This window comes from Scardinius erythrophthalmus (assembly GCF_964197995.2).
Source record: "Scardinius erythrophthalmus genome assembly, chromosome: 25".
In the NCBI taxonomy this organism is placed as follows: Eukaryota; Metazoa; Chordata; class Actinopteri; order Cypriniformes; family Leuciscidae; genus Scardinius; species Scardinius erythrophthalmus.
Window position 1 is genome coordinate 22,953,845 of NC_138245.1, and position 18,962 is coordinate 22,972,806.

An 18,962-nucleotide genomic window follows, 5' to 3' on the forward strand; every position below is an offset into this window, starting at 1 on the left:
TGTCATACACCGATTGGTCTGCGCAGCGCCGCTTCAAGTCGAACACACCTTTAGAGCCAGTAGGTGGCAATAAGTGTGTGGTTGAATCATTCCTTCGACCGATTTGCTCTAATTATTTTTTATTGCATTGAGACTTTAACAGAGCATTGCAAGCTAACATATGTGAAATATAAACCCTTATAAACTGAGTTACAATTATTAATAACTCATAGCCTACTCACTACAACAAACAAACAAACAACAGATTTATTTAGGAACGAAAGTGACCGTCTTATGACTGAGTCATTGAATCATTCTCTCATCCAATTCACTCAAATTTAAGCTGTGTTCAAAATTACCCCCTATCCCCTAATTCACTATTCTCCACATTACCCCACTATTATAGTCCAATTGAAGGAGTGAGTCAGTTCAGACACTGAGTAGAAGGGCTGCCGCTTTTGGGTAGTTTGTGCTTGCTGTTTAATAATAATTTGAAACTATCTTCTTTTTAGGAGCTAGGAGCAGGAGTAACTTTTGCTAAGTATTCTGATTAATTACTTTGTCATTTTGCCTCTACGTCCCCCCGATTGCCTGTGAGCTTCTCCTCCTGTCCATACGGTAATTTCTCTACTGTGCGACAGAGAGTCGCGTGGTTATAACGCAATCGTTAGCCTATTTTTACAAAAACTGCTTCTACGGGGCCATAACGTAAGATACAAGGTAATGGAGCCTTTTATACATTTTAGTGTTTCTTTAGAAATAAATAATGGACAAATGGAGTCTTTAAACGCCTCGGATGTAAAGTTATTCACTGTCAAAGTGACGCCAAAATGAATGGGAGTCAATGGAATGCTAACAGCAGGTGATGGTCCGCTAATCAATTGGCGGCGCCCGGAGAAGCTTCAATATTTTATGAAACCCTGATCGAAACAGTGGTTCACCGCTGGGGCGATGATCTCTGTAAACCCATGAATCATGAGGAGTCATTGAGAACCCATGAATCATGAGGAGTCACTGAGATCCGATGAACAAGTGCCTGTGGGTTTTACCTGATCTCTGATCAGATTTATACATTTGTAGATGTTTTAATTATACATTAGTATAATTAAAATGAATAATGATAATTCATTTTCTCTTATTGTCCTGTTTAGCTGAGCCATTCATAGAACAAACAAAACAAACCCTGACAATGGACCACTTGCACTGAGCTTCGTGACACACTTCCGTTTGGAAATAGTACATCTCACTTATTTCCGGTTATGTTTACTTACAATGTACTGTGGTCATTTAGTTGATCAAACGCCACCTAATATTAGTGTCCGCAATAAGATAACTCATCGGAACATGAAGTTTTAATCCAACCCAAGCCGTTCTGAGAAAGCTGTGGCTGTTAAAAATACGCTATTATTTCACCACAGGGTGTCAGTGTTCGTCTAAACTAGTGACCGCGACGCTGAAGTGTATGAGAACAGATGAATAACATCACTATGAACCACGAACATTTATTTATTTGGATTAAATATTTTAATCATTCTGTGTCATTTTTTTTAATGGCAATCTTTTTACTATTTACATGTTTATGCCCAAAATCAGCTGGCTCAAGATAATTCATACAGAGATCATTATTCATTGTTTTAATCAATTGGCAGCCATAAAACGTAATGATAATCTGCATTCTCATACATGTAGGTGCGCTGAACGCTCTAACCAGAAAACTTCCGATATGTACTAAGTAGAACGCGGAAGTAGTTATGCAAGTAGTCCATTGATAAAAATATAAAAATAATTGCATTTGAAAGATTTTTCTTTCAATAAAAAAATTTCAATAGATTCGTAAAAGGTGTTGCATGTTTGGCCCGTGTTTTTGTTGCATTTACACTGTTCTAATATCTAGTCACCCGGGGAGACAGGTGTCGGATTGTTTCGAAGCCTTGACACAATACGGCACATTTGCTTCAACTGTTTCAGAGTTTCACAAAGCCTCGATCTGCCCACCACTAAATGTATCGTCTTTGGAAGGCTAGTACATATGTTCGTCCAATCATTGCGTCCATTCGCCCAAGCATTCGGTCCGAATGCAATGATACAATGTCCTACCTGCCTGTCAAAAAAGTATTTCCATACTGTATCCTTTGAAGGGTGCATTCAAGGCCAATTTCGTCACTGCAATGCGACGAAGTCTGTCCCAATTCGATGGCTCCTTTAAATGCGATCTCCGAATGCATCCTTCATTGCCTGTGAAATGAAGGATACAACTGATGGATCCCTAGCGGCCTTGCCTACCCCAGAATTCATTGCGCGCCAGTGACGACAGAACAACTGAATTACACTTTTAAACGTAACCAGTCTGAGGACACGCAACAGGAACGAGCGCAATTGACAATGAAAGCCGAGGAGACTTACACACTGTAAGTTGATGAGTTGATTTATCCACGTTTTAATATGCTCTCGTTCATAGAGATTTTAGATGGATACCAAGGCTTTTTAGGTTGGGTAGACTCTGCAATCTCTGACCCAGTTTGTTTGCTGGCTGCAATACACCGTGTTTCCTGCCAACTGGCATCCCGGGGTGTCGAAAGTACTATTGGGTGAACTGGCAGTGGGCGAGATCACACAGACCAAAACAAAAACAGACATTCCCACACGGACGCACCTTTCAAAGTAAAATAACTGGCTGTAGAAGTGTTTTTCACAGAAAGTATGTGAACTCAGCATGTTTCCTAAATATATATATATAAACATATTATGGTATTTTTATGCTTTAGTAGCTCACCTTTAATAATGCTATGATTCTTATCTAGTGACGACAAAAGTTACCTTAAAGAAATGACAAAAAAAAATAGGCTATTTCCAACATGTTTTAATTGATAGATGTTTAGATACAAAATTGTTTAATAAAATGAAATCTGATTCGATCTGATATGGACTTAAAAATCAGAATCCCACACAGCATCTCTGTCTGTCATCACTGTTTCACTGGACTTATCTGAGAGCACACAGCTGTGCCCTTCCCTTCATCAGTAAAATGGCTGTCACATATCAGTGAGTTCTCGCCCTCACAGGCTGTTTCTGTGTCTCCAGTCTCGACTCGCACTATCAGTTCCTACTGTTCCTACAGTGGGGAAATCCAACACAAACAACTTTGTGAATCCACACAACCAATTTACCGGAGAGACCATACTGTATGTTTGCAGGTACTTGTACAATGCATATCTGCATTAATAGACATAAATAGTGACATTTATGCCTTGTGTTTCCCTGAGAAGATTAGGTAAATGTGTGTTTCACAGGCATACTTTTTGATTGTGAAAAGTAAAAAAAACAAAACTTTTGCTATACCCTTAGATAGACATGGTAGCCTACTTCTAATGACCCTTCACAATAGTTAATGCTTTACAATGAGCTCTGAGGGAGCTATAGCAATTTATTTGTTCAATAAAATACCTTACTCACCTGTTGAGTAATAAAAACGCCAGATTTGTGTCGCTTTTACAACATTTGATTCCCCGGAGGTTCGAGACTTAGCTGCTCTATGACAACTAGGCCGGTCACTAACGATTATTTTGGTAAGTAAGCAATTCGTCTGTAATTTTGACAATTAATTGATTAACCTGATATTTTTAGTGGTAATTAAAATAGACCTAAGCAAATAATAGCCTTTAAAATGACTTAAAATACATAATAACGAGGCAATAATATTATGAAATAAAGTATCAAAAGCAAGTAATCATATAGTTTTATAGAACAACCCTGTCAAAATACATAATATAAACAATCATCAAATGTACATTATGTATTATAACAAATGTCTGCAGAGGGCGCCAGCGGCATGGTGTTGTTACACTTTACAGCAGATCAAATCCTTGTTTAATACTGGCCAAACCACATTTAATCCAAATGTTCATTTAATCTATAATATTTGACCACTTCTTTATGGTAATTGCTACCTACAGCCTCTGTGGACATCAAAACATGCAAAGAGCGAGGGTTTAAACTTTTATTTTGAAATAGCGATAAACAGTTCACATATTTAGAAAGTTATTGATGTATTCTCCCATGTTGGCTTATGAATTGGCACCCATTGTGTTCCCAGATGAATGTTATAAGCATCCCAAACTCACAGCATATGCAGAGATGGAGTTTGAGATGCTCAGATTAATAATGCGTTTCATTGATTCTTCTCCGTGGAATGCACCTCCGTTATTTTGCCGGTTACTCAACGTGGGTAAATTGCTTTGGAAGAAAGATTGATGATGTATTGACTCGTTATTTAAATTTAGTACTTTTGAACAAAAAAATATTACATAGTGTACCTTTAACATGGCATTTTACCATCTATTTAGAAAATTTCTGTGGTGTGATGTATTGATCTGAGAAATGTCAAAAAAAAAAAAAAATTAAACGTCAATTTCCATTGTGTATAAAAATATCTATATATATATTGAACAAAAAATTACATAGTGTACCTTTAACATGGTATTTTACCGTCTGTTTATGAAAATGCTGTGGTGTGATGTATTGATCTAAGAAATGTCAAAGAAAAATTAAATGTCAATTTCCATTGCGCATGAAAAAAAAAATAAAAATAGTCAAATGAACATATTCAATTTATCAACTTCATCCCTACACTCTTGGCCCAGAATTTAGTTGGTCAGTGTAAATACCAAGATTCATTGGTCTAATGACAATGTTTTCACTCTGTGAGTATGAGTAGATTCTGTTTTTTTTTAAATCAACCAAAACTGAAGCTGTACACAGTAATAGCTCATATCTTGTTCCTTGTGGTAATCAAACCAATAACCCTCTGGTTATCAGCCCGAGCCTTCTCCCCATACCAGATCAGTCTGTTCATTATTTTTATGTTAAATAATAATGTCTAAATATATGCTGAAAATCACCCAAAACTGTAGTTATCCTGGAAAAAATGGCTTTCTTCAGCAGGGTAACACTGCTCCTGTCACTGTGCAGTCAAGATGTACCAAACACCACTCAAATGTCAAATTTTTCATCAAGTGTACCACAGCTTAGTCACCATGACTGACAGCCCACCCTTTCACCCGCAGCCTATCTGCTAGATGAATGGACATCTCTGGTGTCTCTTTCCCAGATGAGAGGACGTCTTTCATATAACAGGGATAAAAAGTCTGTGTGTGTGTCCTTTCTGAAAGAGAGCGACTGACTTGATGTGCGTGTCACGTGGCCTCTCTTCCCAGAGAGGGATTCTTTACTACCATGTAAGGAGGCAGCGGAATGCTAAATCGCAGCAGTCTACGTCACATCTCACACACAGGGGACTTATCTCCGTGGCAACCGACATGCCAGGGTGTCCTAGGGCTGATCCTAAACCAGACCAATTTAATGGAAATTATTCAATGGGAGCATAATTCACATTTGCCTTTTCTAGTAACCAATTGTGACTTGGTTAGTCTTGAGTAATTGAAGTCCATTTGAATTTTGTGTCACCAAGGTCATTTGTAATAGATTACACACGCAATTGGTATTCTGAGGTTACATCTTATTGCTTTAAATCAGTAGTCGCTGCGGCATAGAGGAAAATGGTTGAGAGGGATGATATAAAGGAGAAAGAGAGCAGGAGATTTCCATTTCTGGTTTATTTCTGGCCTGTACCCCGCAGCTCCCACCCTACTTGCCCTCTGCCTGCTTGGCTGGTGGCGGCATGTTAATGATGTCATTCTTTCAAGCCATCTCTTCAGCTGACCTTTTGACCCTGTCAACAGCACTGATGCATTGCTTTAGGAGGCCATTTCCACACATTTATGGTACAAAAAGGGAGTCGTTTTTAGGGTAAATATTAGACCTGAAACCTGAAAATTGTTTTCTGTTTAGTTTATATGAGGTTAATATGAGGTTAATATTTTTTTCAATTCTGTTACCAAAATTAGAGACTTATGGGAATTAGGGAATTATGTATTTTGATGTCAAAATACAGCAAAGTTTGAATTAAATGAAAAAGTTATTTTTATTTTTTATTACAAAAAACCTAAACATTCCTTAAAATTGAAATACACACACGTATCTTTGTGTATACAGTACGCAATAATGTAACCAGAGGTTGACGCTGCCAATAACGCTTCTAAAAGCTGTCACAAAGAACCGGCAAAAGTAATGATTATGAATGTTTCAAATATAGCAAGGAGACATTTTAATTGTTTATTAATAAACTAGTGTAAAAATAAACATTTTCTATGTGAGTGTCTGCTGCAATAGTGACCGCAGTATTGAACGTGCCTATGCACATTTCATACGGATTACATAAGCAGAGAAGTAGTCTGTTTCTTTTCGTTTGAATTGTTTTGTTTAAAAGTAGACATTTCAAGCTTTCTGTATAGATATTTCTCACGTCTGTGAGGCAGCTTATAAGCTGAGTTTCGGTTCATTAATGAGACGAGCTCCAGTTCACTTGCAATGAAAGTGATTGTGCCGGCGATTATATTGTCTACTATATTTGCTGCTTATTTATTAAATCCAGGCAATTGGTTGATGAAACATTGGTTCAAATTAAGATAATACAAAATTAAATTCACCATAAAGAAAGGCTTCCTACAAAACAAAACTTGAAGTGGTCAAAACCATGTCTGACCCACTCCATATGAATATATTGTGCATCTATCCTATCTTACTCATGATGTTCCCTTTTCATATAATCAACATAGATGAAATAAAAAAAATAACATTATATTATTTAAACATCATTATGAAACTAAATGCATTTTCTTTAATGACTACAACACATAGCCTATAGTACAGAGAAATTTTATGTCAGAGCGGGATTTGAGCGTTTTACTGGTGAGCATGTGTGGGAGGGGTGCGATTTTCAAATAATCGAATAATTCCCAGCGATCTTATTTTTTGCTTGAAATGCCCATCACTAATATACACACACAGCTCTTTTAATTAAAGGTGCAATGTGCAAGTCTCTGAGTTTTTGCAGAACTATGCCCCCTCTGGCGACAAGCGAAACTGCAATATAGGCAATTTAATAGGCCCAGTCTCAAATTCTGTCCCGAATCCCTCTTATTTATTTTGCTGTACAGGATTATAGAGGCAATCGCAGTGATCAGAGAAGGGCTCATTCAGCCCATCAGGCAATTGTTTAAGCATGTATGGGTTAGAAAAACGGGTATTTTTAACATGAAATGTTGCGCATTGCACCTTTAAGGAATGCTCCATTTGCACGATATTGAAGAGAAATGCGATAACTCAATATATTATCCGATATGATAATGATTGAAGTGTGTTAAAATAAGCTTAAATTATATTTAAAATGTATTTAAAATTATATAACCAACACACATTTTTTCACATTCTTTTTGTCAGTAGAAAGCATCCCTGCAACTTCTGAAAGTGAACAGCAGTGTTTTACTGTAGCATAAGTAAGTGTCATTTTAACATCAGTGTAACCAGGGGGTTTAGGGTTTCAGGTAGGGCCTACCTTAAGTTTTATTTAACAACAGAAACTGAATAATCAAATGTAAAAATGAAACGCTGCTTAGTCTTCACTGGATGAATTAAATGTACACTGATTCTTATTAAAGCTACAAAAGTTATTTGTACATTGTACATTTGCGACATTTCGATAATTTCAATATATTGCGCAGGCCTAATATGAAACGTTGCTAAATATCATTAATATATAATGAATTATAATTAAATTTAACAATTGTTATGTTACAAAAATAACATTAATTAATCATGAATAATAGACCACAACCAATGTGTACTGAAGTTTAAACAGCCTTTCACCATATGGGGTTAATAAACTGCATAAGCCGAGCAGATGTTCAGATGAAAACCACTTACTTGGAACAGATAGAAGTAGGTCCTTAAAGGGTACAAAGAGCCACATTACTGAGTGTGTGATGTAAGATGCCCTGTACAGCAGGGCTGAAAGCCTCTCTGTCCTGCATTAGGAGAGCGGTGTGTCTGTGTATGGAGGGTATGCTGGCACTGCTGGAAGACTGAGTGCCAGATCCCTCGCAGACAGAGCCGAGCCACCGAGACTGCATGCCAGGATTGCTGCATGCACTGTCCAGCTTCTCTGAAGTTATATTGGGCCCAAAACTCGCACTACAATTGCCAATTCTCACTATTCAAAGGAACTCATTATAGATGATTAGAAATTTGATCATAAAATACAGAGAGATGCCTTTTCAGTTTATGATGAACCGATTTAACTGTGTGTTTGTACCAAGTTCTGCAATCCAAGAAAAACAGATGCTGTTGTTGCATGCGCATCACCTGACACCATGGTCTCGTCTGTGGCTTGCCTTGTGCTACCTAGCATGCCCTTTGTATTTCTGTAGTCTACTGAGACCCAGAGCTTGGGTGACCAGATGGCTTCATTTTGCTGGAGCTGTCTGTGGAAACATTTTGTACTGTGCATTAAAAACCAAAGTGAAACAATTCTAAATGTGGGCAATAAAGGCTGAGCAACAGAGCCTAGGAAATTGCCTCAGTCATGTGGTGTTTGTTTTGACCGGTAGAGGGAGTTAGTCAATATAGCAGCTTCAAGTCGCCAGTTACTTGCACTAGTTTTTCCACTGAAAACTGGATCATTCTGAAATTAAATTCAGCTTTTAGCTGTTTTGCATACTGGTGCATAATAAGGAGACAGCATAATAATTGTGAAAAGGCCATATTTATTACTTGGCAGTTTCAGTTTCTCTTTAGTTTATGTCTTTAGATCCTTGCAATAATTATTTAGATCTGGATTTTTCAAACTGCACCAATGTCCAGTTCACAAAGGGTGGAGAAGTTCTGAGAGCAGCAGTGTAAAATAATTATAAACAAGTTAAAATTCATGACATTTATACCCATTTGAGTATGCTTTCTAAACATTGGTTGAAAATCAGCAAGGATGCATTAAATCGATCAAACGAGACAGTAAATACATTTGCAACGTTACAAAGGATTCAAATTCTTCTATTCATCAAATAATCCAGAAAAAAATGTTTCACAGTTTCCACAAAAAAAAGTGTTTTAAACATTTATACGTTATAACATTTATTCGTGCAAATTGTAGCCTCTTTTTCCTATTTGTAGTGGAGATGAGTGGTACCCGGTGGGGTCTTCTGCTGTTGTAGCCCATCCGCCTCAAGGTTGTGTGTGTTGTGGCTTCACAAATGCTTTGCTGCATACCTCGGTTGTAACGAGTGGTTATTTCAGTCAAAGTTGCTCTTCTATCAGCTTGAATCAGTCGGCCCATTCTCCTCTGACCTCTAGCATCAACAAGGCATTTTCGCCCACAGGACTGCCGCATACTGGATGTTTTTTCCCTTTTCATACCATTCTTTGTAAACCCTAGAAATGGTTGTGCGTGAAAATCCCTGTAACTGAGCAGATTGTGAAATACTCAGACCCGGCCCGTCTGGCACCAACAACCATGCCACGCTCAAAATTGCTTAAATCACCTTTCTTTCCCATTCTGACATTCAGTTTGGAGTTCAGGAGATTGTCTTGACCAGGACTACACCCCTAAATGCATTGAAGCAACTGCCATGTGATGATGTGGTTGATTAGATAATTGCATTAATGAGAAATTGAACAGGTGTTCCTAATAAATTCCTAATAAAAGTGTATATATATATATATATATATATATGTATGTGTGTGTGTGTGTGTGTGTGTGTGTATATCTTTATATACTTTTTACTGTATAAATGGCTCTTTGATTAAAATATATAGCTGCTTTCATATTTTAGAAAAGTCCCTGGCTATAAAAGAATAATGATAATTTGTGGTTCGTGGCATTAAAAAGTTTGAGAAGGGGGGTGAAAGAGAGAGATAGAGAGAGAGTTTGGGTCGGATGAGTGAGAGCAGCTAAACGTAAAATAACTAAAAGTGAATAATGACATGTCATGGGGCACTCACACCGCTCATGGGCAAAAACCCTCAAATCCCAGAACCAAAAGGACTGCAACTGAGACAAATTCGATTAACCAAGTGAAGCGGAGCAGCCATGGGAGTGGATGCGTGTGTGGGTACATGTGTGTAGGTCAGGTTGTGCTATCTTTGTGTGTGTGTATGACAGAGCTGAGGAAGGTGAGGTGCAATAGTCATCATTGTCAGCAGTTGCAGCATTTAGTATGTTATTATCTGTTAAACGTGGCATGATCCAATGTTTTGACGTTACAAGCTCAGCTCAATTACTATAATTATTCAGAACTAGACTTTTACATTTCCTGATGAAATTGTGAGGGGTGTTTGCCTGAGCAGAACTCACGACCACAATGTTGGAGTGTTGTGGGTGGCTGCCAAAAGTGTTAAGAGTGTTTTTTTTAGTGTGTTGCTATGTGGTTGCTAGGTGGTTGCATACTGGCCCAAATTAAAAGAGCCCACCACCAAACTCTTTACTGAAAAAAACTACTTCATCCAGCCTAAGCTGGTTTGCTAATCTCCTATCCTGGTCTGGTTGAGAGACCATCTTAAACCAGCTAAGAGCAGAAAAAAATAAATGTATTGCATTAATAGCCTTTGTGATTTGAATATTGCAGTAAGCCATGTTGCAAAATCCATTTTATTTTCATATATTGTGCAGCCTTAAATAATTGTAATGCTTCCAGCAGCAAAACTCACTTCCGCAATGGAAGGGGTTGTGTGTTGATATGCGGTTGCTAGGGTGTTCTAGGTGATTTCTAGGTTGTAGGGGGTTGCTAGAATGCTCTAGGCTGTTACTAATATGTTGCTAAGGTGTTCTGTGTTGTTGCTAGGGTGTTCTGGGTAGAGGCCAACCAATAGTGGATTTTACCAATAACGATAACTTTTGGACCACGCTAGTCTATAACGGATTAATCAACCGATAGTTTTTAAAATGTATACTGAATGAAATAAACATAATACAAAATAGTGCAGAACTTTAAAGGGATAGTTCACCCAAAAATGAAAATTCTGTCATTAATAACTCACCCTCATTTCAAACCTGTAAGACTTTCATTCATCTTCAGAACACAAATGAAGATATTTTTGATGAAATCCGAGAGCTTTCTATCCCTCAATAGACAGCTATGCAACTGACACTTTGATGCTTCAAAAAGTTCATAAAGAGAATGAGATCATAAAACTAACCCATATGAATTGAGCGGTTTAGTCCAAATTTTCTGAAGAGACTATCGTTTTATATGATGAACAGATTGAATTTAAGCTGTCTCGTGACGCTTTGCAAACTCTGCTGTGTGCGTTGTGTTCATGTGTTTTGAAGATTGCGTGGCTTTGGAGATGCTCTGAAGGGAGGGTGGGATCTCGTGCTATCGTAACTTGCTATCGCTAGCCGCTCCGAAAATTGCCTACGGATGGCCATCTTTAAACATCTACACATAGGCCATAGCATTGAAATTAGACACTTATGTATATTGTATACTCTCACATGTTATTTGCTTCTATTTTTAGAACACTTGTACTGTGTATACCGTTTTTTGCGGTCTTTTTAAAATCTGTATCTGAAGTGTCTCGCTCTGTGCAGCGCACAGTCTCACATGTCAAAACAAACTCCACGAGGCGTCAGTGTTTTCGCCTCTAGAGTCCAAGTGTGGGACTTGAGCAGTGTCCTGCCAGTTGCTAGATGTTGCTATTTTCTGGGTGGCTGTAGGGCTTTTCTGGACCGCTTTAGCAATAAACTTCTCTTTCAGGCACATCCAAGTATTGACTTGAATACTTGTTAAACATATCACAGTTTTTTAACCTTACGTCACACATAATGTCCTTCTCAGCAAAACAGAAATCGCTAGCAGCAAGAGCCGCCATGTCCATCAGCAGCTACCTCAGTTACTCCCTCTGGGACACGCAGTGCTGACGAGGTGAAGCCCCGGACCAGTGTGGGCTTACTGCAGTGGTTCATGGGAAATGTGCACGCGTGACGACACCTGTCTGCTCGGGTGCTGCCACATGCTCCTGTCACTCTCACTGCTCACTGTTGCATCGCATTAAGGCGGCCATCACTTGTTAACTCTAAGGCTTTCCATACCTTAAACGAACGTCTTGAAAATCCTCTGAATCCGAAGGTGTCCGTTTCCCCATTTCACGCTCTGTCACTTCAGCTTTCAGCCGCATGGCTATTAACAGGAACAAGTCTGTACCTTTCTGACCTTATATCTTTTACTATATGAAATAAAACTGCTGAAATTACTGCTATCGCAATGAAGTATAATATACTATTTATCCTCTGCGGCTGACATTTAATAGAGGGGAGGAGAACCTTTATGCCCTTTGGCCTTGATGGAAAATGAGCTGCTCTGAATATATCACTTTCTGCTGGCAAGGCTAATGGCAGACTAATTGGGCTCTATAGGTGGAGAAAGTGCTTTCACAGAGTCGCTATGACAGTGCTGCATTGAACTGAAGATGTGGTCGTGATGGTAGAGCATCTTGACACTTAGAATATTATGTTTTATATATTCATTTCAGATACACAACACCCTTCAGACACCTCTCAGCAGACAAATGCATTCATTTATTTGGGAATGACATGTCACAGGGATGCAGAAGAAAAATGCTAGGGCTTTGTTAAAAATGATGGTCAGTCGTGCGACCAAATGTATTCATTTTTATTGATTTTTTGCTGTAGCACACGTAGCCGTAGCATTTAGTACTTCAGAGAGGCAGGTCCAGTTGTGCTTTTGGGAAATTAAATTAATTAATTAAATAATAATAAATAATAATAATTGCAGTGTTGTCTTTAACTAAAACAATTGAAACTTCAATTAAAATGTTAATTGAAATAAAGCTGCAATAAAATAATATATAAATATTAGATGAAAAACTTAGAAATGTTGCCTTGGCATTAATAAAATATTTGTAATTGAAGTACTAAAATTACTAAAACTTTATAAAATAATAATAATAACGGAAAGCTAAATAGAAATATAAAAAAACTAATAAAATAATACAAGTTAATGATAAAATTAAACTTAATATTAAAATAATAACAGAAAAGTAAAGGATATTATGTTTTCATATTTATTTTAAATATATTTTTAAGATATAGAAATGAGATATTAGTTTAGTCATAAGAACACCAAACTAAACACACAATAATATTTCTAAATATTACAGTAGTCAACATTTAAAATGGATCAAAACCTTTCATCAGAGTTATACATGAATTTTGAACAATACCCATTCTTGTCTTAGGACAACTTTGATTAACTTTTTTGATCCACTTCAAATGTTGACTACTGTATGCATTAAAACTAATACAACAAATTCCAAATATAATATCATAAATATTATTATAATATAAATAATATAGTATCTGCATTAGAAATATAGTATTTTATTCAGATTATATGAAGCCTCTAAAAAAAGCCACCTCTGTCAAAAATGAGATAATAATATTGAGTGAATGCTCTCCGCACATAGTATATGTTCATCAAATACTTTCACTTCAAACTCACTAAATCCCAGCCTCAGCCCATTCAGAAATGCCGGTACTTGGGTAGAAACCTAGGAGCCTGATAAAAATGTTAATATTAAACAAAAACTTTAGACGGACTTAGAGGCTTTTGCATCTGAAGTCTTCATATTTGTTTCTAAATATGTAGCCTATTAATATTTCACAGGCACAATGATAAAAACAATTCCGGTTCTGTCCACTAGAGGGCCAGTGCCACCCGTGACACAATGCCTGTTAACATTCTCAAAAAGGTTGAGGCTTAAACAATCAAACATACACGTTTTCACATAATGCTGTTCTTTTAAAATACTGACTGTAGGATCAAATAAATGTGACCTTAAGATCCCTTTTTACGAAGCAAAATACAGTGTCACGAAGACCTTGACATCTGCTGAAGCCGAGAAAAACACAGATCTCACTTTGATAGCGCTGTCATCATTTGGCTGTCACGCTCACATAAACGCCTCCTGTAATAGCACGAGTGTGAAGGATGCTGAGATGGCTCGAGCAATTCGAAGCTAAAGCCGTCGACTAGCGAACCACAGCCAGGCGGAGGGATGAGGACGCTCAGGGGACGGGCGACGGGGCAGGTGGCAAACAACGTGATGAGGGAATGAGAAACTAAATGGATGTCACCTCTAGCTTGCCCTGTTTGTTTTATCTTTTTTGCTTTTTATCTCATGGCGGATTGTGTCATTCTCGCCTCACGGTGTTCCTGTGGTGGAGGGAGGCGAGTGATTTGCACCCATTACCCCTGCTGAGACGTGACACAGATAAAGAGAGTGAGACAGTACGTCCCCACTGCGAGGGAATCGATGTGGTCCCCTCACAATCCATACTTTTAATTTCCTTTCACTGTGACCCCAGAACAAGACTTCACTTTGCATTGCCGCAGAGTCTCTGCTTGATGCTGGTGAGAAAGCAAAGATGAAAAGGGCAGAAAAGTTTAACAAGACTCACAATAAACAAAATACACACGCTTGCTTCAGACAAAGCCAATTTAGAAGCCAGTGTTAAAGGGATAGTTCAGCCAAAAATAACAATTCTGTCATTTACTCGCTCGCACTCATGATTTTCTTCTGTGGAGTGTAAATTGGGAAATTAATCAAAATTCTACTATTTGCTGACTGAAACTTTGAAGCTTCAAAAAGCACCATTAAAGTCTCACAAAATAGTCTAAACCAGTTATGAAGTGACTGATTTGTGAACAATTTTCAATTAATCAGTTGATCCTGTTCACAAAATTGGTCTGAATGATTTGGTTTCAAGTTCACATGTATTAACAGCTCACAGTATTGTAAGATTATCAGTTAATAAACAACTTAAATGTGTCTTTCTTCACACAGAGCTTTAGAATGAATTCACAAGACCAGTTATACACTACCAGGGTCAGCAAGATTTATTCAGAAAGGACTCTTTATATTGCTCAAAAGTGACAGTAAACACATGTATACCGGTAATGTTAATAAAAAAAATTTTTTTTTTAACTTTCATAAAAGAATCAAATAACAGTTTAAAAATAAAAAATAAAAAATGCAGCCTTGGTAATCATAAGAGACTTCTTTAAATAACATTTTTCCTTTTGTGCTCCACAGAATAAAGTCATACTGATTTGGAACGACACCGACACAATTGTCATTTTTTGGTGCACTATACCTTTGAGAAGAATCACTGACAATTCTTCTAAAACTCAGTGCAAGAACATCTGTTCTGAATGTGAAGCATTTTTATCAGGAATTGTTCTGTTTTCTCATTGCATCTGCTCCTGTCTGAGCTTATTTGCACAATGCACTGCTGACCTTGAGACAAAACTCTTCAGAAAGCGTTCAAGAATAAGAATATCTTTTAGGTATATATCACACTTGATGTATGTGACATAAGTACGCCAGCTTTAGGTCATTTGGTTATTGCTGTTTTGTATCCACAGTTAGAACACTGAGAACTGTAATGGATTGCCAGAAGATGGAAGAGATTGTATTTAAGAAGCTCAATGTATTTGTCTCAGTACATGACATGCATCATGTGTGGCTGTTGTGTTAGTTATGGGTTCTTATTCACATGAAAATGTCAAAAGTATTTTTAGAAGCTCTCACTTTTGCTGGGTAATATATCTCTTGTTTATAGTCTGTAACTGAAGAGTTATGTAACACACGCAATAAAGGAGGCACACTTGTGAATCAACATTATCACAGCTCAGGATCAGATGTGTCTGCTTCCGTCACCTGCTTTTCTCCACGATAACACATTTATCCCTGATATAAGCGCTATCCCGACTTGGCTCAAACTTGGCATCCTTTCACTCTGCCCACAGCTTTAGTCTCGACAGCTGCCCGAGCGTTTTGAATGTCCACCACATTCCGAGATTGACTCAAAGGGAGGTGACATTTCAAGTATTTCCAAAGCCTCTGTTTCCCTCCTCTGGGAAAACGTTTGCCCTTTTGCTCTGTTCCAGGACCGGTTAGTTCTGTCCAGTTGCTTATTGTTAACAATTGTGAGATAACCCTTAAAGCTGCTCTTGCAACAGAGTAAAAGGGCAACATCCGCCTATACCTGTTGTTTCTATGTTACCCCCCCACCCTCCGGCCCATCCTGGACTGGACATCCGCCTCCACGGGCCACTAGCACCCTGCCAAGCCAAACAACACGCTGCACTTGACATTCATTACTTATTGATGCGCAGGGCTTTAATTGCATCGTCTCATGCTGGGCAGTGCTGGTTCACTTGCCCTTTAGCAATGCATAAACTATACAAAGGGTCTGCTGAGTTAGTGGTTTATTTCCTATAAGTATTCTTCGTCTCTGTCAAAAAATAAATAAATGAATGCATTAAGTGTTCACGCTTTAAAGATCATTTTTGATCGATCGGTCAATCAGTTATTGTCTTCTAACTTCTGCATGTTAACATTTTAAGTCAGATTACTTATTTTAGATCATTAGATCAATTGGCATATCTAGAGTGGCAATCTTCAATACTTCAGATAACTACAGATTTATAAAGATATGTATGTTGTTGTGGTCATTAAAGGAACACTCCACCGTTTTTTGAAATAGGGCTTATTCACCTTCTTTCCTACATTTAGATAGGTGGGCAAATGCATTTTTGTCTCAGTGCATGCATTGTATTAGTTTGACAGGGTCGGCGCTAGCTTAGCTTAGCATAATGAATGGAATCCTTTGTTGCCAGCTAGCATGTCCTGAGTAAAAGTGATATAAAAAATAAAAACCCCACCTAATTACTTCTTGTGGCCTGCGTATTCACAACAAGTACAAATAGCGATGCAGATTAACACTAGGCGATTTCCTAGGCAGATATTGACTTATGTATTAAGGACTATATTAGGTGGAAGCACAGGCGAAGCACTGCTACTTGGGCGTGATATCTCTGCACCCAAGTAGCAGTGCTTCACCTGTGCTTCCCCCTAATATAGTCCCAAGTCAATATCTGCCTAGGAAATCGCCTAGTGTTAATCTGCATCGCTATTTGTACTTGTTGTGAATACACAGGCCACAAGAAGTAATTAGGTGTTTTTTTTTATATCACTTTTACTCAGGACATGCTAGCTGGCAACAAAGGATTCCATTCATTATGCTAAGCTAAGCTAGCGCCGACCCTGTCAAACTAAAACAATGCATGCACTGAGACAAAAATGCATTTGCCCACCTATCTAAATGTAGGAAAGAATGTGAATAAGCCCTATTTCAAAAAACGGTGGAGTGTTCCTTTAACCTTTAAAAAGCTGTAACATCAAGTTATAATATCAATTAAGTAATTTGGCAAAACCTACTTTTTCATTATAACACCTGCAGAATAACAGTCTTTAAAATTTATTCCAGTAATGTCTTAGTTGATCTTATTTAATTTAGCATACAACATATTGCCGTTTCACTTTCCTCTGAAATGTTCTAGGTAGTTAACAGTTTTAATATCAAGCTATTGAGTTGCATTAGCAGCGTCTGGCGCTAAATCCACACACAATCTGTAGCACCTCAGGTCCAGAGCTATAAAACATAAGGCAGGCAAGAACTGCTGTTGCAGGCTGCAGGTGATATTTAATATTTAATACCTATCATTGCCTTTTGAGAAGAGAGCCATAGAACAAAGAACAAACCAAGAAGTGCCCTGTCTTTAGTTTTATTATAAACGGTTACAACAACTAAAAATAAAAGTGCAAACATGCCTGATTTGTATGATGGACGCACAATCAAGCTGAATCGATCTGAGAGGTCAGGGCTGGTTATGTAGTTCTACATTTACAGCTGTCTGCACACCTGAGCAGACTGGCAATTCTTTTATTCTTTTGGCAACTCTTTTATATAGAGCAAACCATGTCAGCCAAAATAAATATGTCTGTTGCAGCCTTGAATGAAAGAACAAAAACAAAAGGTACTTTGATTCCCTTTGTACTCTATAGTCGTCTTATCAGTTCCTCCATAATTATATTGCTGCACACATCTGTAATGCCCCATTCGCATTCTTTTTATACTTCATTCTTAGACAATTAAACTAATTATCATTTGTGTTATATGTTAAGGTTTGCCATGTCTGTTGTTTTGAGTCATGCCACCACACCCTATTGTTTTTAATATGTGTCTGTGTTTCTCTCAATAGAAGAGAAACTTTAGAAGAAAAACTTCTTGCCTAGTAAGTAGGTAAAGAAAGAGAGGACAGCTTTGCTTATTTAACTTACTTTATTTTGTTGATTTTACGTGGCAACCAGTTGCAGAAATCAGTAACGAGGAACAGAATTCATTGGTTTATATTCTGACATGGTCCTCCTAATATAAAAAAAATCCTTCCATCTAAGACATTCTTTTTTTATATGGCCTGTCATAAAAAAAAGAAAAAGAGTTTGCTTGTCCCATATTGTCACGTTTCTGTGTTTTGGTTTAGTTATGTTATGTAGTTTTCCCCTGTCTTTTGTGCTTTTGGTTTAGTCCTGTTACTTATCTAATTAGTCATGTCTTTCACCTGTGTCCTGTCAATCACCTTGTTAATTATCCTGTTAGCCCCAGTGTATTTAAACCCTGTGTTTTCCCTCAGTGTTTGTTGGTTCTCGTCTTTGTATGGTTGTGTTTTGCTGAGTTCCTGGTTTTCCTGTAACCTGAGTTTGAGAATAAACCAGCTGCATTAAAATTCTGTTCCCTCATCTTCAGCAACCTGCACAAACCTGACACATATAAAGTGTGGTATTTATTCACAGGGAATGGAAAGTTATGATTGCAATCCACTGTCACAGACACACATGCCCCCTACATATTTTCTAATTAATTGTGCAGTTTTATGGTAATATGGCCTCATTCCAAACATAATTTGAGTGATCTTTCAAAGTTCCTTGGACCGAGACTGTGGGGATTGACCGGGAGGAGACTTAATTTTACACATGCAAAGTTAACTATGGAACTTCAATAGAGACCTTTACCTTCGGGAGCGTGCACCATTATGAAGACACGAGCGATGTTCTAGATACATCTTCACTTTTCTTGTTTTGCATGAACTGCCCTTGTTTGACTTCTAGATCCTGCCTGTATTTCCAGAAAGGCACAGAATTTTTAGGTAATAAAGCTACTGAATGCT